At 45.1% G+C, this 23,090-nt stretch overlaps 2 non-coding genes across 2 annotated transcripts; both read right to left on the bottom strand.

The window, feature by feature from the left end:
* Positions 1 to 9,566: 9,566 nt before the first annotated feature.
* TRNAR-CCG (transfer RNA arginine (anticodon CCG)) lies at positions 9,567 to 9,639 on the bottom strand. Its single transcript has one exon. It is a non-coding gene; the product is annotated as a tRNA-Arg (tRNA).
* Positions 9,640 to 13,131: 3,492 nt separating this feature from the next.
* Positions 13,132 to 13,204, bottom strand: TRNAR-CCG (transfer RNA arginine (anticodon CCG)). The gene has a single exon. It is a non-coding gene; the product is annotated as a tRNA-Arg (tRNA).
* Positions 13,205 to 23,090: the final 9,886 nt, after the last annotated feature.

Below are 23,090 nucleotides of genomic sequence, written 5' to 3'. Positions count from 1 at the left end.
AAATTTACAAAGTGGAACAATACATGCATTGCGACACTTTGTAACCCTGTGCACCAGGCATAATGTGTGCAAAGGGGGCGCTCCCCATTAGAGGGACAAAAAAAATGACACCAAGAAATCTAGGAGATTTCTTTGCGTCATTTTTCGGCACTTTTAACCCCTGCTCAAAGCAGGTGCTAAAAGGAGAAACACCATTGTTTGCAATGGGACTCAATGGGCTTTGCAGGATTAGCGTCAACGGTTTTGTTGCTAATCCTGCAAAACTTAGAACTAGTGTAAAAAAAATTGATTCTAATTCCCTAACTATCGCCATGGTGGACATTGTCTTAGATGGGGCTCACACATTGTAGCGTTAGGGGGGCGCTAAGGGGGGCCAGGAAAGTGGTGCTGCACTGGGTGCAGTGCCATTTTACTTAAATCAGGCCCAAATTTCTTCAAAACATAGACACTATGTAACAAACTCCTCTTTTCTAGCAGTGCAGTTTTCTTCTCTTGTTCTTCTCTTCCATCGCATCTACTGCTGCAAGCGGATGCACAGTAACAATACCGTCTTCCACTCACCAACCGATGGGTAGCCAAAAATGACTATTTTTTGTAACTACAGCAAACTGCGAGCAGAGCAAGGCATTCAGGAGGCTTCACAATGTCAAATGACTAGCTGAACCGGAGCAGGAGTGTATGGATGCTGGCTACGATAGCGACTCGTACCACCAACACTCACGCTTCTAATTCACAGACTAAGAAATCCCAAAGACCCAGTGCTCCTACTACATCCTATTTGCTTCCAGCCTGCCATAAAGAACACCCCACTGGCTGCCTTACCCGTAGGATGTACATTCCGGTGTCCCATTGTCTGGAGGAAAGGGATGTAGAATGGACGGAACATCCGCAGTACAGCACGGGGCGACTCTTCATTCAATAATGTTTAGGGCATCGCCTAAGCTGGTAAGGGGGCGGTTCAACAGCCGAGAGATTGTCGGTTAGTGCCGTAGTTGTGCACATCGTTGGTGGGCAGAAGCTGCTCTGTACTGTTTGCAAACAAAGCCATGTGAGGGGGGTAGGGTGGATGTGTGTGCTTGCTTGCCTCTTCAGACAAGGTGGAGCAGACTGGAGTGAGGCCACAGGCATGGCCTTTCTTCTCTCAAGCAGGAGCATGTGAAAGTACACCAGTGGCCCATGGAACACCCTTGCGAAATAAAAACAAGTAGTTAAATAAATAATAAATGGAGGTGGCTGAGCCGTGCAGAACGTAAGAAAGGCGCGGCTGCCATATGTAAACATAAAACCCATCTGCCACCTTGCAATAATTAAAGGAACTGGAATGCCTTACGCACTCTCCAAAAATCTGGTACAACAGGGAGAAGGTGCGGTGCAAAGTCTCGAACTGTCGACTTTAGAATCAAGGACTGGGGTTTGAGTCACAGCGTCAGCTCAACATCACTTAATCTCCCTGTGCCACCAAAAAATGAATATGCCCTTCTGTAATGTAGCTGTTACTCATTAAAGGTCTCCAATACCTTCCCAGAGTTAAAACAAGTCCTTAACTAAAATCAACAAGTGAACCTCTGTTCTTGCTCAGCAGACACACTCAATAGACTAGAGAAAATTAACTAGGCATCTTAGAGAGGGCGCAGAGAGCCCACAAAACCAAAGGTGACCAAGATAACAGCCTGATTTATAGCCTTGTTTACAGCTAAACTAAGATCAAGAATGCTTTGAGAAGTTTCCCTGAACACAAACAGGAAACAACATAAAAAAGCAGTCCCCTAAAGACAAGATTCACAGGACAAAGCATAATTATACAGTAGTTGGTGCCTGCTCCCAAAGAGGATAAGGAGGGACTAATAGGCATGATTGACCACTATCAAAAGAACTATTTTTAAATGACACTGAAACCAGAAAATGAAATCTCTTTAAGCCCACATATAAGCATACTAAAGTATACAAGAGGCCGTACACTTACGCTCAACCTAAAAATGAACGAGCACGAATCAGATAAAGAGATAAGAAAACCTTTCATATTTCAGATGCACAAACGTAAAGATCTAGAAAAGAGTGGGTGGCGCCCACAGGCAGGTGGGGGGTGATTAACTGTAACATTGGCAATACAGGGTCTGTGCAGGGGGTTCTGTGGGCACAGCAGTCGTGCTCCCAGCTTATGGTGCTAAGAACCATGTCCCCTATGGTGCTTGGGCTGCTGCTGGGACAACTTGCCTGCTGGTAAAGCCCCTTTAGGTAGGTCAACGGGCATCAGACACAATTGCATCCATCTAGCTGGTGGTAGGTGCCGGAAGGCAGCTCCTTACATAGAACTCATAAAATGGTGGCGTTCGTATAACAAAGACGGACCCTCTGAAGATAATTTGATGAACGTAATTTTCTATAAATATCACATGCTTGCATCTGGTCCTATTTTCCAGGGATATAAAATACAGCTCCTCACACGACCCAGGTGGGACTTGAACCCACAATCCCAAGCTCTGGAGGATGATGCTTTATCCATTAGGCCACTGGGCCAGTTGTGAAAGGTTTTGGTGCAGGACATCTCGTGTCAGGGGTCGTCAGAGGTAAAGTGACCAGTCACAGAGGCACCCTTTCTGGACCTTGTCAGTACATATCAGTTATCAGGTATCGTGTTCCGATTTGTCTAACCATGACTACAACTCCCAGAATGCACTACTTTAAATCAAAACATGAACTGGAAAAGCTGTGTCCCTGTGACATTGAGCATCTAGTCAGACTAAGCAGAGGCTTCTGAAAGTCACAGATGATGTCAGTAGAGGATGAGTCCTATGGAAACCTGAAGTAGGCAGATGTGTGCATAGATGTCGTATTGCACAACCGCTGGCACCTCTTTTTAGACGGGTGTTTTCATGTGGTCATGAAAATGGCCCCACTAACAGTAAAAGAGGGCCAATGCCTGAAGAGGGTAACCTACTGTCCCACGCTGCATCTGGGGGGAGGCAGCCGAAAATTCCAAAGGATAGGAGGGCTCACACACAGCCATGCTATGAACATATCTTTGCATTAAAAGAAACCTACCCTACTGGCAGCTTTAGCTGTCTCGTCAGCTGAATGGAATAATTTTAGAAAAAAACATCCCCCTAAAAATAAACACATGTATGCCGAGTGGCTTTATGCAATGCATGACACCTACAACTAGTTCTGGCGCTTATTCCAACAACACTTTGTACGGTTTCAACCTTAAAATTGAAGCTGATATTTACAGAGCACTGTTTGCTATGTGATAACAATGCAGGGCTGGATGAAGATCCCATAAATGACAAGGCTTCTAGTGGCAGATATGAAGATGCCGGATCATAAATGGACCCCTAGGTGATGCCATCAGGGATAAGCCATCCAAGTTTATAATGAGATGAACAGATCCACCGTAACCAGAAAGAAAACAGACCAAAACAAACATGAGTATGAAACACAAGGCAAGGAAAGACTGTGGAGAACATTTAAGGGAATATTTACGAGCCCCTAGTGCCTCCTTTCACCACATGAGCATCATATTTTTTTTTACGCTCATGTGGCCCAAAAAGGACAAAATCACAACGCCAAATTTACAAAGTGGAACAATACATGCATTGCGCCACTTTGTAACCCTTTGCGCCAGGCATAATGTGTGCAAAGGGGGCGCTCCCCATTAGAGGGACCAAAAAAATGACACCAAGAAATCTAGGAGATTTCTTTGCGTCATTTTTCGGCACTTTTAACCCCTGCTCAAAGCAGGCGCTAAAAGGAGGAACACTATTGTTTGCAATGGGTCTCAATGGGCTTTGCAGGATTAGCGTCAACATTTTTGTTGCTAATCCTGCAAAGCTTGGAACTAGTGTAAAAAAATGTGATTCTAATTCCCTAACTATCGCCATGGTGGACCGTGTCTTAGATGGGGCTCACACATTGTAGCGTTCGGGGGGTGCTAAGGGGGGCAAGGAAAGTGGTGCTGCACTGGGTGCAGTGCCATTTTCCTTAAATCAGGCCCAAATTTCTTCAAAACATAGACACTATATAACAAACTCCTCTTTTCTATCAGTGCAGTTTTCTTCTCTTGTTCTTCTCTTCCATCGCATCTACTGCTGCAAGCGGATGCACAGTAACAATACCGTCTTCCACTCACCAACCGATGGTTTGCAAAAATGACTATTTTTTGTAACTACAGCAAACTGCGAGCAGAGCAAGGCATTCAGGAGGATTCACAATGCCAAATGACTAGCTGAACCGGAGCAGGAGTGTATGGATGCTGGCTACGATAGCGACTCGTACCACCAACACTCACGCTTCTAATTCACAGACTAAGAAATCCCAAAGACCCAGTGCTCCTACTACATCCTTTTCGCTTCCAGCCTGCCATAAAGAACACCCCACTGGCTGCCTCACCCGTAGGATGTACATTCCGGTGTCCCATTGTCTGGAGGAAAGGGATGTAGAATGGACGGAACATCCGCAGTACAGCACGGGGCGACTATTCGTTCAATACTTTTTAAGGCATCGCCTAAGCTGGTAAGGGGGCGGTTCATCGGGCGAGAGATTGTCGGTTAGCGCCGTAGTTGTGCATATCGTTGGTGGGTAGAAGCTGCTCTGTACTGTTTGCAATCAAAGCCATGTGAGGGGGATAGGGTGGATGTGTGTGCTTGCTTGCCTCTTCAGACGAGGTGGAGCAGACTGGAGTGAGGCCACAGGCATGGCCTTTCATCTCTCAAGCAGGAGCATGTGAAAGGACACCAGTGGCCCATAGAACACCCTTGCGAAATAAAAACAAGTAGTTAAATAAATAATAAATGGAGGTGGCCGAGCCGTGCCGAACGTAAGAAAGGCGCGGCTGCCATATGTAAACATAAAACCCATCTGCCACCTTGCAATAATTAAAGGAACTGGAATGCCTTATGCACACTCCAAAATCCTGGTACAACAGGGAGAAGGTGCGGTGCAAAGTCTCGAACTGCCGACTTTAGAATCAAGGACCGGGGTTTGAGTCACAGCTTCAGCTCAACATCACTTAATCTCCCTGTGCCACCCAAAAATGAATATGCCCTTCTGTAATGTAGCTGTTACTCATTAAAGGTCTCCAATACCTTCCCAGAGTTAAAACAAGTCCTTAACTAAAATCAACAAGTGAACCTCTGTTCTTGCTCAGCAGCCACACTCAATAGACTAGAGAAAATTAACTATGCAGCTTAGAGAGGGCGCAGAGAGCCCACAAAACCAAAGGTGACCAAGATAACAGCCTGATTTATAGCCTTGTTTATAGCTAAACTAAGATCAAGAATGCTTTGAGAAGCTTCCCTGAACACAAACAGGAAACAACATAAAAAAGCAGTCCCCTAAAGACAAGATACACAGGACAAAGCATAATTATACATTAGTTGGTGCCTGCTCCCAAAGAGAAAAAGGAGGGACTAATAGGCATGATTGACCACTATCAAAGGAACTATTTTTGAATGACACTGAAACCAGAAAATGAAATCTCTTTAAGCCCACATATAAGTATACTAAAGTATACAAGAAGCCGTACACTTACGCTCTAACTAAAAATGAACGAGCACGAATCAGATAAAGAGATAAGAAAACCTTTCATATTTCAGATGCACAAATGTAAAGATCTAGAAAAGAGTGGGTGGCGCCCACAGGCAGGTGGGGGGTGATTAACTGTAACATTGGCACTACAGGGTCTGTGCAGGGGGTTCTGTGGGCACAGCAGTCGTGCTCGCAGCTCGTGGTGCTAAGAACCATGACCCCTATGGTGGCTTGGGCTGCTGCTGGGACAACTTGCCTGCTGGTAAAGCCCATTTAGGTAGGTCAACAGGCATCAGACAAATTTGCATCCATCCAGCTGGTGGTAGGTGCCGGAAGGCAGCTCCTTACATAGAACTCATAAAATGGTGGCATTCGTATAACAAAGACGGACCCTCTGAAGATAATTTGATGAACGTAATTTTCTATAAATATCACAAGCTTGCATCTGGTCCTATTTTCCAGGGATATAAAATACAGCTCCACACGCTACCCAGGTGGGACTTGAACCCACAATCCCCAGCGCCGGAGGCTGACGCCTTATCCATTAGGCCACTAGGCCAGCTGTGAAAGCTTTTGGTGCAGGACATCTCGTGTCAGGGGTCGTCAGAGGTAAAGTGACCAGTCACAGAGGCACCCTTTCTGGACTTTGTCAGTACATATCATTTATCAGGTATCTTGTTCCAATTTGTCTAACCATGACTACAACTCCCAGAATGCACTACTTTAAATCAAAACATGAACTGGAAAAACTGTGTCCCTGTGACATTGAGCATCTGGTCATCCTAAGCAGAGGCTTCTGAAAGTGACAGATGATGTCAGCAGAGGACAAGTCCTATGGAAACCTGAAGAAGGTAGATGTGTGCATGGATGTCGTATTGCACAACCGCTGGCACCTGTTTTTAGACGGGTGTGATCATGTGGTGATGAAAATGCCCCCACTAACAGTAAAAGAGGGCCAATTCCTGAAGAGGGTGACCTACTGTCCCATGCTGTATCTGGGGGGAGGCAGCCAAAAATACCAAAGGATAGGAGGGCTCACGCACAGCCATGCTATGAACATATCTTTGCATTAAAAGAAACCTACCCTACTGGCAGCTTTAGCTGTCTCGTCAGCCGAATGCAATAATTTTAGAAAACAAAATCCCCCTAAAAATACTCACATGTATGCCGAGTGGCTTTATGCAATGCATGACACCTACAACTAGTTCTGGCGCTTATTCCAACAACACTTTGTACGGTTTCAACCTTAAAATTGAAGCTGATATTTACAGAGCACTGTTTGCTATGTGCTAACAATGCAGGGCTGGATGAAGATCCCATAAATGACAAGGCTTCTAGTGGCAGATATGAAGATGCCGGATTATAAATGGACCCCTAGGTGATGCCATCAGGGATAAGCCATCCAAGTTTATAATGAGATGAACAGATCCACTGTAACCAGAAAGAAAACAGACCAAAACAAACATGAGTATGAAATACAAAGAAAAGAAAGACTGTGGAAAACATTTAAGGGAAGATTTACGAGCCCCTAGTGCCTCCTTTCACCACATGAGCATCATATTTTTTTTTACGCTCATGTGGCCCAACAAGGACAAAATCACAGCGCCAAATTTACAAAGTGGAACAATACATTCATTGCGCCAATTTGTAACCCTTTGCGCCAGGCATAATGTGTGCAAAGGGGGCGCTCCCCATTAGAGGGACCAAAAAAATGACACCAAGAAATATAGGAGATTTCTTTTCGTCATTTTTCGGCACTTTTAACCCCTGCTCAAAGCAGGCGCTAAAAGGAGGAACACCATTGTTTACAATGGGTCTCAATGGGCTTTGCAGGATTATCGTCAAAAATTTTGTTGCTAATCCTGCAAAGCTTAGAACTAGTGTAAAAAAAATTGATTCTAATTCCCTAACTATCGCCATGGTGGACCGTGTCTTAGATGGGGCTCACACATTGTAGCGTTCGGGGGGCGCTAAGGGGGGCAAGGAAAGTGGTGCTGCACTGGGTGCAGTGCCATTTTCGTTAGATCAGGCCCAAATTTCTTCAAAACATAGACACTATGTAACAAACTCCTCTTTTCTATCAGTGCAGTTTTCTTCTCTTGTTCTTCTCTCCCATCGCATCTACTGCTGCAACGGATGCTCAGTAACAATACCGTCTTCCACTCACCAACCGATGGGTAGCCAAAAATGACTATTTTTTGTAACTACAGCAAACTGCGAGCAGAGCAAGGCATTCAGGTGGATTCACAATGCCAAATGACTAGCTGAACCAGAGCAGGAGTGTATGGATGCTGGCTACGATAGCGACTCGTACCACCAACACTCACGCTTCTAATTCACAGATTAAGAAATCCCAAAGATCCAGTGCTCCTACTACATCCTTTTCGCTTCCAGCCTGCCATAAAGAACACCCCACTGGCTGCCTCACCCGTAGGATGTACATTCCGGTGTCCCATTGTCTGGAGGAAAGGGAGGTAGAATGGACGGAACATCCGCAGTACAGCACGGGGCGACTATACGTTCAAAAATTTTAAGGGCATCGCCTAAGCTGGCAAGGGGGCGGTTCATCGGCCGAGAGATTGTCGGTTAGCGCCGTAGTTGTGCACATCGTTGGTGGGCAGAAGCTGCTCTGTACTTTTTGCAAACAAAGCCATGTGAGGGGAGTAGGGTGGATGTGTGTGCTTGCTTGCCTCTTTAGACGAGGTGGAGCAGACTGGAGTGAGGCCACAGGGATGGCCTTTCATCTATCAAGCAGGAGCATTTGAAAGGACACCAGTGGCCCATAGAACACCCTTGCGAAATAAAAATAAGTAGTTAAATAAATAATAAATGGAGGTGGCCGAGCCGTGCCGAACGTAAGAAAGGCGCGGCTGCCATATGTAAACATAAAACCCATCTGCCACCTTGCAATAATTAAAGGAACTGGAATGCCTTACGCACTCTCCAAAAACCTGGTACAACAGGGAGAAGGTGTGGTGCAAAGTCTAGAACTGCCAACTTTAGAATCAAGGACCGGGGTTTGAGTCACAGCGTCAGCTCAACATCACTTAATCTCCCCGTGCCACCAAAAAATGGATATGCCCTTCTGTAATGTAGCTGTTACTCATTAAAGGTCTCCAATACCTTCCCAGAGTAAAAACAAGTAATTAACTAAAATCAACAAGTGAACCTCTGTTCTTGCTCAGCAGCCACACTCAATAGACTAGAGAAAATTAACTAGGCAGCTTAGAGAGGGCGCAGAGAGCCCACAAAACCAAAGGTGACCAAGGTAACAGCCTGATTTATAGCCTTGTTTACAGCTAAACTAAGATCAAGAATGCTTTGAGAAGCTTCCGTGAACACAAACAGGAAACAAACAGCACTCCCCTAAAGACAAGATACTCAGGACAAAGCATAATTATACAGTAGTTGGTGCCTGCTCCCAAAGAGAAAAAGGAGGGACTAATAGGCATAATTGACCACTATCAAAGGAACTATTTTTAAATGACACTGAAACCAGAAAATGAAATCTCTTTAAACCCACATATAAGTATACTAAAGTATACAAGAGGCCGTACACTTATGCTCAACCTAAAACTGAACGAGCACGAATCAGATAAAGAGATAAGAAAACCTTTCATATTTCAGATGCACAAACGTAAAGATCTAGAAAAGAGTGGGTGGCGCCCACAGGAAGGTGGGGGGTGATTAACTGTAACATTGGCACTACAGGCTCTGTGCAGGGGGTTCTGTGGGCACAGCAGTCGTGCTCGCAGCTCGTGGTGCTAAGATCCATGTCCCCTAAGGTGCTTGGGGTGCTTCTGGGACAACTTGCCTGCTGGTAAAGCCCCTTTAGGTAGGTCAACGGGCATCAGACAAACTTGCATCCATCCAGCTGGTGGTAGGTGCCGGAAGGCAGCTCCTTACATAGAACTCATAAAATGGTGGCGTTCATATAACAAAGACGGACCCTCTGAAGATAATTTGATGAACGTAATTTTCTATAAATATCACAAGCTTGCATCTGGTCCTATTTTCCAGGCAAAAAAATACAGCTCTTCACGCGACCCAGGTGGGACTTGAACCCACAATCCCCAGCTCCGGAGGCTGATGCATTTTCCATTATGCCACTGGGCCAGGTGTGAATGATTTTGGTGCAGGACATCTCGTGTCAGGGGTCGTCAGAGGTAACGTGACCAGTCACAGAGGCACCCTTTCTGGACTTTGTCAGTACATATCAGTTATCAGGTATCTTGTTCCAATTTGTCTAACCATGACTACAACTCCCAGAATGCACTACTTTAAATCAAAACATGAACTGGAAAAGCTGTGTCCCTGTGACATTGAGCATCTGGTCATCCTAAGCAGAGGCTTCTGAAAGTGACAGATGATGTCAGCAGAGGACGAGTCCTATGGAAACCTGAGGTAGGTAGATGTGTGCATGGATGTCGTATTGCACAGCTGCTGGCACCTCTTTTTAGACGGGTGTGATCATGTGGTCATAAATGCCCCCACTAACAGTAAAAGAGGGCCAATGCCTGAAGCGGGTGACCTACTGTCCCATGCTGTATCTGGGGGGAGGCAGCCGAAAATACCAAAGGATAGGAGGGCTCACGCACAGCCATGCTATGAACATATCTTTGCATTAAAAGAAACCTACCCTACTGGCAGCTTTAGCAGTCTCGTCAGCCGAATGCAATAATTTTAGAAAAAAAAATCCCCCTAAAAATACTCACATGTATGCCGAGTGGCTTTATGCAATGCATGACACCTACAACTAGTTCTGGCGCTTATTCCAACAACACTTTGTACGGTTTCAACCTTAAAATTGAAGATGATATTCACAGAACACTGTTTGCTCTGTGCTAACAATGCAGGGCTGGATGAAAGATCCCATAAATGACAAGGCTTCTAGTGGCAGATATGAAGATGCCGGATCATAAATGGACCCCTAGGTGATGCCATCAGGGATAAGCCATGCAAGTTTATAATGAGATGAACAGATCCACCGTAACCAGAAAGATAACTGACCAAAACAAACATGAGTATGAAACACAAGGCAAGGAAAGACTGTGGAGAACATTTAAGGGAAGATTTACGAGCCCCTAGTGCCTCCTTTCACCACATGAGCATCATATTTTTTATTACGCTCATGTGGCCCAACAAGGACAAAATCACAGCGCCAAATTTACAAAGTGGAACAATACATGCATTGCGCCACTTTGTAACCCTTTGCGCCAGGCATAATGTGTGCAAAGGGGGCGCTTCCAATTAGAGGGACCAAAAAAATCACACCAAGAAATCTAGGAGATTTCTTTGCGTCATTTTTCAGCACTTTTAACCCCTGCTCAAAGCAGGCGCTAAAAGGAGGAACACCATTGTTTGCAATGGGTCTCAATGGGCTTTGCAGGATTAGCGTCAACATTTTTATTGCTAATCCTGCAAAGCTTAGAACTAGTGTAAAAAAATGTGATTCTAATTCCCTAACTATCGCCATGGTGGACCATGTCTTAGATGGGGCTCACACATTGAAGCGTTCGGGGGGCGCTAAGGGGGGCAAGGAAAGTGGTGCTGCACTGGGTGCAGTGCCATTTTCCTTAAATCAGGCCCAAATTTCTTCAAAACATAGACACTATATAACAAAATCCTCTTTTCTATCAGTGCAGTTTTCTTCTCTTGTTCTTCTCTTCCATCGCATCTACTGCTGCAAGCGGATGCTCAGTAACAATACCGTCTTCCACTCACCAACCGATGGGTCGCCAAAAATGACTATTTTTTGTAACTACAGCAAACTGCGAGCAGAGCAAGGCATTCAGGAGGATTCACAATGCCAAATGACTAGCTGAACCGGAGCAGGATTGTATGGATGCTGGCTACGATAGCGACTCGTACCACCAACACTCACGCTTCTAATTCACAGACTAAGAAATCCCAAAGACCCAGTGCTCCTACTACATCCTTTTCGCTTCCAGCCTGCCATAAAGAACACCCCACTGGCTGCCTCACCCGTAGGATGTACATTCCGGTGTCCCATTGTCTGGAGGAAAGGGATGTAGAATGGACGGAACATCCGCAGTACAGCACGGGGCGACTATTCGTTCAATAACTTTAAGGGCATCGCCTAAGCTGGCAAGGGGGCGGTTCATCGTCCGAGAGATTGTCGGTTAGCGCCGTAGTTGTGCACATCGTTGGTGGGCAGAAGCTGCTCTGTACTGTTTGCAAACAAAGCCATGTGAGGGGGGTAGGTTGGATGTGTGTGCTTGCTTGCCTCTTCAGACGAGGTGGAGCAGACTAGAGTGAGGCCACAGGGATGGCCTTTCATCTCTCAAGCAGGAGCATGTGAAAGGACACCAGTGGCCCAAAGAACACCCTTGCAAAATAAAAACAAGTAGTTAAATAAATAATAAATGGAGGTGGCCGAGCCGTGCCGAACGTAAGAAAGGCGTGGCTGCCATATGTAAACATAAAACCCATCTGCCACCTTGCAATAATTAAAGGAACTGGAATGCCTTACGCACTCTCCAAAAACCTGGTACAACAGGGAGAAGGTGTGGTGCAAAGTCTAGAAGTGCTGACTTTAGAATCAAGGACCGTGGTTTGAATCACAGCTTCAGCTCAACATCACTTAATCTCCCTGTGCCACCAAAAAATGAATATGCCCTTCTGTAATGTAGCTGTTACTCATTAAAGGTCTCCAATACCTTCCCAGAGTTAAAACAAGTACTTAACTAAAATCAACAAGTGAACCTCTGTTCTTGCTCAGCAGCCACACTCAATAGACTAGAGATAATTAACTAGGCAGCTTAGAGAGGGCGCAGAGAGCCCATAAAACCAAAGGTGACCAAGATAACAGCCTGATTTATAGCCTTGTTTACAGCTAAACTAAGATCAAGAATGCTTTGAAAAGCTTCCCTGAACACAAACAGGAAACAACATAAAAAAGCAGTCCCCAAAAGACAAGATACACAGGACGAAGCATAATTATACAGTAGTTGGTGCCTGCTCCCTAAGAGAAAAAGGAGGGACTAATAGGCATGATTGACCACTATCAAAGGAACTATTTTTAAATGACACTGAAACCAGAAAATGAAATCTCTTTAAGCCCACATATAAGTACACTAAAGTATACAAGAGGCCGTATACTTACGCTCAACCTAAAAATGAACGAGCACGAATCAGATAAAGAGATAAGGAAACCTTTCATATTTCAGATGCACAAACGTAAAGATCTAGAAAAGAGTGGGTGGCGCCCACAGGCAGGTGGGGGGTGATTAACTGTAACATTGGCATTACAGGGTCTGTGCAGGGGGTTCTGTGGGCACAGCAGTCGTGCTCGCAGCTCGTGATGCTAAGAACCATGTCCCCTATGGTGGCTTGGGCTGCTGCTGGGACAACTTGCCTGCTGGTAAAGCCCCTTTAGGTAGGTCAACGGGCATCACACAAACTTGCATCCATCCAGCTGGTGGTAGGTGCCGGAAGGCAGCTCCTTACATAGAACTCATAAAATGGTGGTGTTCGTATAACAAAGACGGACCCTCTGAAGATAATTTGATGAACGTAATTTTCTATAAATATCACAAGCTTGCATCTGGTCCTATTTTCTAGGGATATAAAATACAGCTCTTCACACGACCCAGGTGGGACTTGAACCCACAATCCCCAGCTCCGGAGGCTGATGCCTTATCCATTAGGCCACTGGGCCATTTGTGAGTGGTTTTGGTGCAGGACATCTCGTGTCAGGGGTCGTCAGAGGTAAAGTGACCAGTCACAGAGGCACCCTTTCTGGACTTTGTCAGTACATATCAGTTATCAGGTAACTTGTTCCAATTTGTCTAACCATGACTACAACTTCCAGAATGCACTACTTTAAATCAAAACATGAACTGGAAAAGCTGTGTCCCTGTGACATTGAGCATCTGGTCATCCTAAGCAGAGGCTTCTGAAAGTGACAGATGATGTCAGTAGAGGACGAGTCTTATGGAAACCTGAAGTAGCTAGATGTGTGCATGGATGTCGTATTGCACAACCGCTGGCACCTCTTTTTAGATGGGTGTGATCATGTAGTCATGAAAATGCCCCCATTAACAGTAAAAGAGGGCCAATGCCTGAAGATGGTGACCTACTGTCCCATGCTGTATCTGGGGGAGGCAGCCGAAAACACCAAAGGATAGGAGGGCCCACCCACAGCCATGCTATGAACATATCTTTGCATTAAAAGAAACCTACCCTACTGGCAGCTTTAGCTGTCTCGTCAGCCGAATGCAATAGTTTTAGAAAAAAAAATCCCCCTAAAAATACTCACATGTATGCCGAGTGGCTTTATGCAATGCATGACACCTACAACTAGTTCTGGCGCTTATTGCAACAACACTTTGTACGGTTTCAACCTTAAAATTGAAGCTGATATTTACAGAGCACTGTTTGCTATGTGCTAACAATGCAGAGCTGGATGAAGATCCCATAAATGACAAGGCTTCTAGTGGCAGATATGAAGATGCCGGATCATAAATGGACCCCTAGGTGATGCCATCAGGGATAAGCCATGCAAGTTTATAATGAGATGAAGAGATCAACCGTAACCAGAAAGAAAACAGACCAAAACAAACATGAGTATGAAACACAAGGCAAAGAAAGACTGTGGAAAACATTTAAGGGAAGATTTATGAGCCCCTAGTGCCTCCTTTCACCACATGAGCATCATATTTTTTTTTACGCTCATGTGACCCAACAAGGACAAAATCACAGTGCCAAATTTACCAAGTGGAACAATACATGCATTGCGCCACTTTGTAACCCTTTGCGCCAGGCATAATGTGTGCAAAGGGGGCGCTCCCCATTAGAGGGACCAAAAAAATGACACCAAGAAATCTAGGAGATTTCTTTGCGTCATTTTTCGGCACTTTTAACCCTTGCTCAAAGCAGGCGCTAAAAGGAGGAACACCATTGTTTGCAATGGGTCTCAATGGGCTTTGCAGGATTAGATTCAACATTTTTGTTGCTAATCCTGCAAAGCTTAGAACTAGTGTAAAAAAATGTGATTCTAATTCCCTAACTATCGCCATGGTGGACCGTGTCTTAAATGGGGCTCACACATTGTAGCGTTAGGGGGGCGCTAAGGGGGGCAAGGAAGTGGTGCTGCACTGGGTGCAGTGGTATTTTACTTAAATCAGGCCCAAATTTATTCAAAACATAGACACTATGTAACAAACTCCTCTTTTCTATCAGTGCAGTTTTTGTCTCTTGTTCTTCTCTTCCATCGCATCTACTGCTGCAAGTGGATGCACAGTAACAATGCCGTCTTCCACTCACCAACCGATGGGTAGCCAAAAATGACTATTTTTTGTAACTACAGCAAACTGCGAGCAGAGCAAGGCATTCAGGAGGATTCACAATGCCAAATGACTAGCTGAACCGGAGCAGGAGTGTATGGATGCTGGCTACGATAGCGACTCGTACCACCAACACTCACGCTTCTAATTCACAGAGTAAGAAATCCCAAAGACCCAGTGCTCCTACTACATCCTTTTCGCTTCCAGCCTGCCATAAAGAACACCCCACTGGCTGCCTCACCCGTTGGATGTACATTCCGGTGTCCCATTGTCTGGAGGAAAGGGATGTAGAATGGACAGAACATCTGCAGTACAGCACGGGGCGACTATTCGTTCAATCATTTTTAGGGCATTGCCTAAGCTGGTAAGTGGTTGGTTCATTGGCCGAGAGATTGTCGGTTAGCGTCGTAGTTGTGCACATCGTTGGTGGGCAGAAGCTGCTCTGTACTGTTTGCAAACAAAGCCATGTGAGGGGGGTAGGGTGGATGTGTGTGATTGCTTACCTCTTCAGACGAGGTGGAGCAGACTGGAGTGAGGCCACAGGCATGGCCTTTCATCTCTCAAGCAGGAGCATGTGAAAGGACACCAGTGGCCCATAGAACTCCCTTGCGAAATAAAAACAAGTAGTTAAATAAATAATAAATGGAGGTGGCCGAGCCGTGCCGATCGTAAGAAAGGCGCGGCTGCCATATGTAAACATAAAACCCATCTGCCACCTTGCAATAATTAAAGGAACTGAAATGCCTTATACACTCTTCAAAAACCTGGTACATTAGGGAGAAGGTGTGGTGCAAAGTTTCCAACTGCCGACTTTAGAATCAAGGACCGGGGTTTGAGTCACAGCGTCAGCTCAACATCACTTACTCTCCCTGTGCCACCAAAAAATTAATATGCCCTTCTGTTATGTAGCTGTTACTCATTAAAGGTCTCCAATACCTTCCCAGAGATAAAAGAAGTCCTTAACTAAAATCAACAAGTGAACCTCTGTTCTTGCTCAGCAACCACACTCAATAGACTAGAGAAAATTAACTAGGCAGCTTAGAGAGGGCGCAGAGAGCCCACAAATCCAAAGGTGACCAAGATAACAGCCTGATTTATAGCCTTGTTTATAGCTAAACTAAGATCAAGAATGCTTTGAGAAGCTTCCGTGAACACAAACAGGAAACAACATAAAAAAGTAGTCCCCTAAAGACAAGATACAGAGGACAAAGCATAATTATTCAGAAGTTGGTGCCTGCTCCCAAAGAGAAAAAGGAGGGACTAATAGGCATGATTGACCACTATCAAAGGAACTATTTTTAAATGACACTGAAACCAGAAAATGAAATCTCTTTAAGCCCACATATAAGTATACTAAAGTATACAAGAGGCCGTACACTTACGCTCAACCTAAAAATGAACGAGTACGAATCAGATAAAGAGATAAGAAAACCTTTCATATTTCAGATGCACAAACGTAAAGATCTAGAAGAGAGTGGGTGGCGCCCACACACAGGTGGGGGGTGATTAACTGTAACATTGGCACTACAGTGTCTGTGCAGGGGGTTCTGTGGGCACAGCAGTCGTGCTCGCAGCTCGTGGTGCTAAGAGCCATGTCCCCTATGGTGGCTTGGGCTGCTGCTGGGACAACTTGCCTGCTGGTAAAGCCCCTTTAAGTAGGTCAACAGGCATCAGACAAACTTGCATCCATCCAGCTGGTGGTAGGTGCTGGAAGGCAGCTCCTTTCATAGAACTCATAAATTGGTGGCGTTCGTATAACAAAGACGGACCCTCTGAAGATAATTTGATGAACGTCATTTTCTATAAATATCACAAGCTTGCATCTGGTCCTATTTTCCCGGGATATAAAATACAGCTCCTCACGCAGGACTTGAACCCACAATACCCAACTTGGGAGGCTGATGCCTTATCCATTAGGCCACTGGGCCTGCTATGAAAGGATTTGGTGCAGGACATCTCGTGTCAGGGGTTATCAGAGGTAAAGTGACCAGTCACAGAGTCACCCTTTCTGGACTTTGTCAGTACATATCAGTTATCAGGTATCTTGTTCCAATTTGTCTAACCATGACTACAACTCCCAGAATGCACTACTTTAAATCAAAACATGAACTGGAAAAACTGTGTCCCTGTGACTTTGAGCATCTGGTCATCCTAAGCAGAGGCTTCTGAAAGTGACAGATGATGTCAGCAGAGGACGAGTCCTGTGGAAACCTGAAGTAGGTAGATGTGTGCATGGATGTCGTATTGCACAACCGTTGGCTTCTCTTTTTAGACCGGTGTGATGATGTGGTCATGAAAATGCCCCCACTAACAGTAAAAGAGGGCCAATGCCTGAAGAGGGTGAACTACTGTCCCATGCTGTATCTGGGGGGAGGCAGCCGAAAATCCCAAAGGATAGGAGGGCTCACGCACAGCCATGCTATGAACATACCTTTGCATTAGAAGAAACCTACCATACTGGCAGCTTTAGCTGTCTGGTCAGCCGAATGCAATATTTTTTTTTAAAAATCCCCCTAAAAATATTCACATGTATGCCGAGTGGCTTTATGCAATAGCCTTGTTTACAGCTAAACTAAGATCAAGAATGCTTTGAGAAGCTTCCCTGAACACAAACAGGAAATAACATAAAAAAGCAGTCACCTAAAGACAAGATACACAGGACAAAGCATAATTATACAGAAGTTGGTGCCTGCTCCCAAAGAGAAAAAGGAGGGACTAATAGGCATGATTGACCACTATCAAAGAAACTATTTTTAAATGACACTGAAACCAGAAAATGAAATCTCTTTAAGCCCACATATAAGTATACTAAAGTATACAAGAGGCCGTACACTTTCGCTAAACCTAAAAATGAACGAGTACGAATCAAATAAAGAGATAAGAAAACCTTTCATATTTCAGATGCACAAACGTAAAGATCTAGAAAAGAGTGGGTGGCGCCCACAGGCAGGTGGGGGGTGATTAACTGTAACATTGGCACTACAGGGTCTGTGCAGGGGGTTCTGTGGGCACAGCAGTCGTGCTCGCAGCCCGAGGTGCTAAGAACCATGTCCCTTATGGTGGCTTGGGCTGCTGCTGGGACAACTTGCCTGCTGGTAAAGCCCCTTTAGGTAGGTCAACGGGCATCAGACAAACTTGCATCCATCCAGCTGGTGGTAGGTGCCGGAAGGCAGCTCCTTACATAGAACTCGTAACATGGTGGCGTTCGTATAACAAAGACGGACCCTCTGAAGATAATTTGATGAACGTAATTTTCTATAAATATCACATGCTTGCATCTGGTCCTATTTTCCAAGGATATAAAATACAGCTCCTCACGCGACCCAGGTGGGACTTGAACCCACAATCCCCAGCTCTAGAGGCTGATGCCTTATCCATTAGGCCACTGGGACAGTTATGAGAGGTTTTGGTGCAGGACATCTCGTGTCAGGGGTCGTCAGAGGTAAAGTGACCAGTCACAGAGGCACCCTTTCTGGACTTTGTCAGTACATATCAGTTATCAGGTATCTTGTTCCAATTTGTCTAACCATGACTACAACTCCCAGAATGCACTACTTTAAATCAAAACATGAACTGGAAAAGATGTGTCCCTGTGACATTGAGCATCTGGTCATCCTAAGCAGAGGCTTCTGAAAGTGACAGATGATGTCAGCAGAGGACGAGTCCTATGGAAACGTGAAGTAGGTAGATGTGTGCATGGATGTCGTATTGCACAACCGCTGGCACCTCTTTTTAGACGGGTGTGATCATGTGGTCATGAAAATGCCCCCACTAACAGTAAAAGAGGGCCAATGCCTGAAGAGGGTGACCTACTGTCCCATGCTGTATCTGGGGGGAGGCAGTCGAAAATACCAAAGGATAGGAGGGCTCACGCACAGCCATGCTATGAACATATCTTTGCATTAAAAGAAACCTACCCTACTGGCAGCTTTAGCTGTCTCGTCAGCCGAATGCAATAATTTTAGAAAAAAAAATCCCCCTAAAAATACTCACATGTATGCCGAGTGGCTTTATGCAATGCATGACACATACAAGTAGTTCTGGCGCTTATTCCAACAGCACTTTGTACGGTTTCAACCTTAAAATTGAAGCTGATATTTACAGAGCACTGTTCGCTATGTGCTAACAATGCAGGGCTGGATGAAGATCCCATAAATGACAAGGCTTCTAGTGGCAGATATGAAGATGCTGGATCATAAATGGACCCCTAGGTGATGCCATCAGGGAAAAGCCATGCAAGTTTATAATGAGATGAACAGATCCACCGTAACCAGAAAGAAAACAGACCAAAACAAACATGAGTATGAAACACAAGGCAAGGAAAGACTGTGGAGAACTTTTAAGGGAAGATTTACGAGCCCCTAGTGCCTCCTTTCACCACATGAGCATCATATTTTTTTTTACGCTCATGTGGCCCAACAAGGACACAATCACAGCGCCAAATTTACAAAGTGGAACAATACATGCATTGCGCCACTTTGTAACCCATTGCGCCAGGCATAATGTGTGCAAAGGGGGCGCTCCCCATTAGAGAGACCAAAAAAATGACAGAAGAAATCTGGGAGATTTCTTTGCGTCATTTTTCGGCACTTTTAACCCCTGCTCAAAGCAGGCGCTAAAAGGAGGAACACCATTGTTTGCAATGGGTCTCAATGGGCTTTGCAGGATTAGCGTCAACATTTTTGTTGCTAATCCTGCAAAGCTTAGAACTAGTGTAAAAAAATGTGATTGTAATTCCCTAACTATCGCCATGGTGGACCGTGTCTTAGATGGGGCTTACACATTGTAGCGTTAGGTGGGCGCTAAGGGGGGCAAGGAAAGTGGTGCTGCACTGGGTGCAGTGATATTTCCTTAAATCAGGCCCAAATTTCTTCAAAACATAGACACTATGTAACAAACTCCTCTTTTCTATCAGTGCAGTTTTCTTCTCTTGTTCTTCTCTTCCATCGCATCTACTGCTGCAAGCGGATACACAGTAACAATACCGTCTTCCACTCACCAACCGATGGGTAGCCAAAAATGACTATTTTTTGTAACTACAGCAAACTGCGAGCAGAGCAAGGCATTCAGGAGGATTCACAATGCCAAATGACTAGCTGAACTGGAGCAGGAGTGTATGGATGCTGGCTACGATAGCGACTCGTACCACCAACACTCACGCTTCTAATTCACAGACTAAGAAATCCCAAAGACCCAGTGCTCCTACTACATCCTTTTCGCTTCCAGCCTGCCATAAAGAACACCCCACTGGCTGCCTCACCCGTAGGATGTACATTCCAGTGTCCCATTGTCTGGAGGAAAGGGATGTAGAATGGACGGAACATCCGCAGTACAGCACGGGGCGACTATTCGTTCAATAATTTTTAGGGCATCGCCTAAGCTGGCAAGGGGGCAGTTCATCGGCCGAGAGATTGTCGGTTAGCGCCGTAGTTGTGCACATCGTTGGTGGGCAGAGGCTGCTCTGTACTGTTTGCAAACAAAGCCATGTGAGGGGGGTAGGGTGGATGTGTGTGCTTGCTTGCCTCTTCAGACAAGGTGGAGCAGACTGGAGAGAGGCCACAGGCATGGCCTTTCATCTCTCAAGCAGGAGCATGTGAAAGGACACCAGTGGCCCATAGAACACCCTTGCGAAATAAAAACAAGTAGTTAAATAAATAATAAATGGAGGTGGCCGAGCAGTGCCAAACGTAAGAAAGGCGCGGCTGCCATATGAAAACATAAAACCCATCTGCCACCTTGCAATAATTAAGGGAACTGGAATGCATTACGCACTCTCCAAAAACCTGGTACAACAGGGAGAAGGTGTGGTGCAAAGTCTCGAACTGCCGACTTTAGAATCAAGGACGGGGGTTTGAGTCACAGCGTCAGCTCAACATCACTTAATCTCCCAGTGCCACCAGAAAATGAATATGCCCTTCTGTAATGTAGCTGTTACTCATTAAAGGTCTCCAATACCTTCCCAGATTTAAAACAAGTACTTAACTAAAATCAACAAGTGAACCTCTGTTCTTGCTCAGCAGCCACACTCAATAGACTAGAGAAAATTAACTAGGCAACTTAGAGAGGGCGCTGAGAGCCCACAAAACCAAAGGTGACCAAGATAACGGCCTGATTTAAAGCCTTGTTTACAGCTAAACTAAGATCAAGAATGCTTTGAGAAGCTTCCCTGAACACAAATAGGAAACAACATAAAAAAGCAGTCCCCTAAAGACAAGACACACAGGACAAAGCATAATTATACAGTAGTTGGTGCCTGCTCCCAAAGAGAAAAAGGAGGGACTAATAGGCATGATTGACCACTATCAAAGGAACTATTTTTAAATGACACTGAAACCAGAAAATGAAATCTCTTTAAGCCCACATATAAGTATACTAAAGTATACGAGCGGCCGTACACTTACGCTCAACCTAAAAATTAACGAGCACGAATCAGATAAAGAGATAAGAAAACCTTTCATATTTCAGATGTACAAACGTAAAGATCTAGAAAGAGTTGGTGGCGCCCACAGGCAGGTGGGGGGTGATTAACTGTAACATTGGCACTACAGGGTCTGTGCAGGGGGTTCTGTGGGAACAGCAGTCGTGCTCGCAGCTCGTGGTGCTAAGAACCATGTCCCCTATGGTGGTTTGGGCTGCTGCTGGGAAAACTTGCCTGCTGGTAAAGCCCCTTTAGGTAGGTCAACGGGCATCAGACAAATTTGCATCCATCGAGCTGGTAGTAGGTGCTGGAAGGCAGCTCCTTACATAGAACTCATAAAATGGTGGCGTTTGTAAAACAAAGACGGACCCTCTGAAGATAATTTGATGAACGTAATTTTCTATAAATATCACAAGCTTGCATCTGCTCCTATTTTCCAGGGATATAAAATACAGCTCTTCAAGCAACTTGAACCCACAATCCCCAGCTCCGGAGACTGATGCCTTATCCATTAGGCCACCTGGCCAGTTGTGAAAGGTTTTGGTGCAAGACATCTCGTGTCAGGGGTCGTCAGAGGTAAAGTGACCAGTCACAGAGGCACCCTTTCTGGACTTTGTCAGTACATATCAGTTATCAGGTATCTTGTTCCAATTTGTCTAACCATGACTACAACTCCCAGAATGCACTACTTTAAATCAAAACATGAACTGGGAAAGCTGTGTCCCTGTGACATTGAGCATCTGGTCATCCTAAGCAGAGGCTTCTGAAAGTGACAGATGATGTCAGCAGAGGACGTATGGAAACCTGAAGTAGGTAGATGTGTGCATGGATGTCGTATTGCACAACCGCTGGCACCTCTTTTTAGACGGGTGTGATCATGTGGTCATGAAAATGCCCCCACTAACAGTAAATGAGGGCCAATGCCTGAAGAGGGTGACCTACTGTCTCATGCTGTATCTGAGGGGAGGCAGCCGAAAATACCAAAGGATAGGAGGGCTCACGCACAGCCATGCTATGAATATATCTTTGCATTAAGAGAAACCTACCTTACTGGCAGCTTTAGCTGTCTTGTCAGCCGAATGCAATAATTTTAGAAAAAAAAATCCCCCTAAAAATACTCACATGTATGCCGAGTGGCTTTATGCAATGCATGACACCTACAACTAGTTCTGGCGCTTATTCCAACAACACTTTGTACGGTTCCAACCTTAAAATTGAAGCTGATATTTACAGAGCACTGTTTGCTATGTGCTAACAATGCAGGGCTGGATGAAGATCCCAGAAATTACAAGGCTTCTAGTGGCAGATATGAAGATGCCGGATCATAAATGGAACCCTAGGTGATACCATGAGGGATAAGCCATGCAAGTTTATAATGAGATGAACAGATCCACCGTAACCAGAAAGAAAACAGACCAAAACAAACATGAGTATGAAACACAAGGCAAATAAAGACTGTGGAAAACATTTAAGGGAAGATTTACGAGCACCTAGTGCCTCCTTTCACCACATGAGCATCATATTTTTTTTTACGCTCATGTGGCCCAACAAGGACAAAATCACAGCGCCAAATTTACAAAGTGGAACAATACATGCATTGCGCCACTTTGTAACCCTTTGTGCCAGGCATAAAGTGTGCAAAGGGGGCGCTCCCCATTAGAGAGACAAAAAAAATGACACCAAGAAATATAGGAGATTTCTTTGCGTCATTTTTCGGCACTTTTAACCCCTGCTCAAAGCAGGCGCTAAAAGGAGGAACACCATTGTTTGCAATGGGTGTCAATGGGCTTTGCAGGATTAGCGTCAACATTTTTGGTGCTAATCCTGCAAAGCTTAGAACT

Source organism: Pleurodeles waltl, chromosome 9 (genome assembly GCF_031143425.1).
Source record: "Pleurodeles waltl isolate 20211129_DDA chromosome 9, aPleWal1.hap1.20221129, whole genome shotgun sequence".
Taxonomy (NCBI): domain Eukaryota; kingdom Metazoa; phylum Chordata; class Amphibia; order Caudata; family Salamandridae; genus Pleurodeles; species Pleurodeles waltl.
The sequence above is the reverse complement of the archived record's forward strand: the minus strand, read 5'-3'. Positions and strand labels throughout refer to the sequence as shown.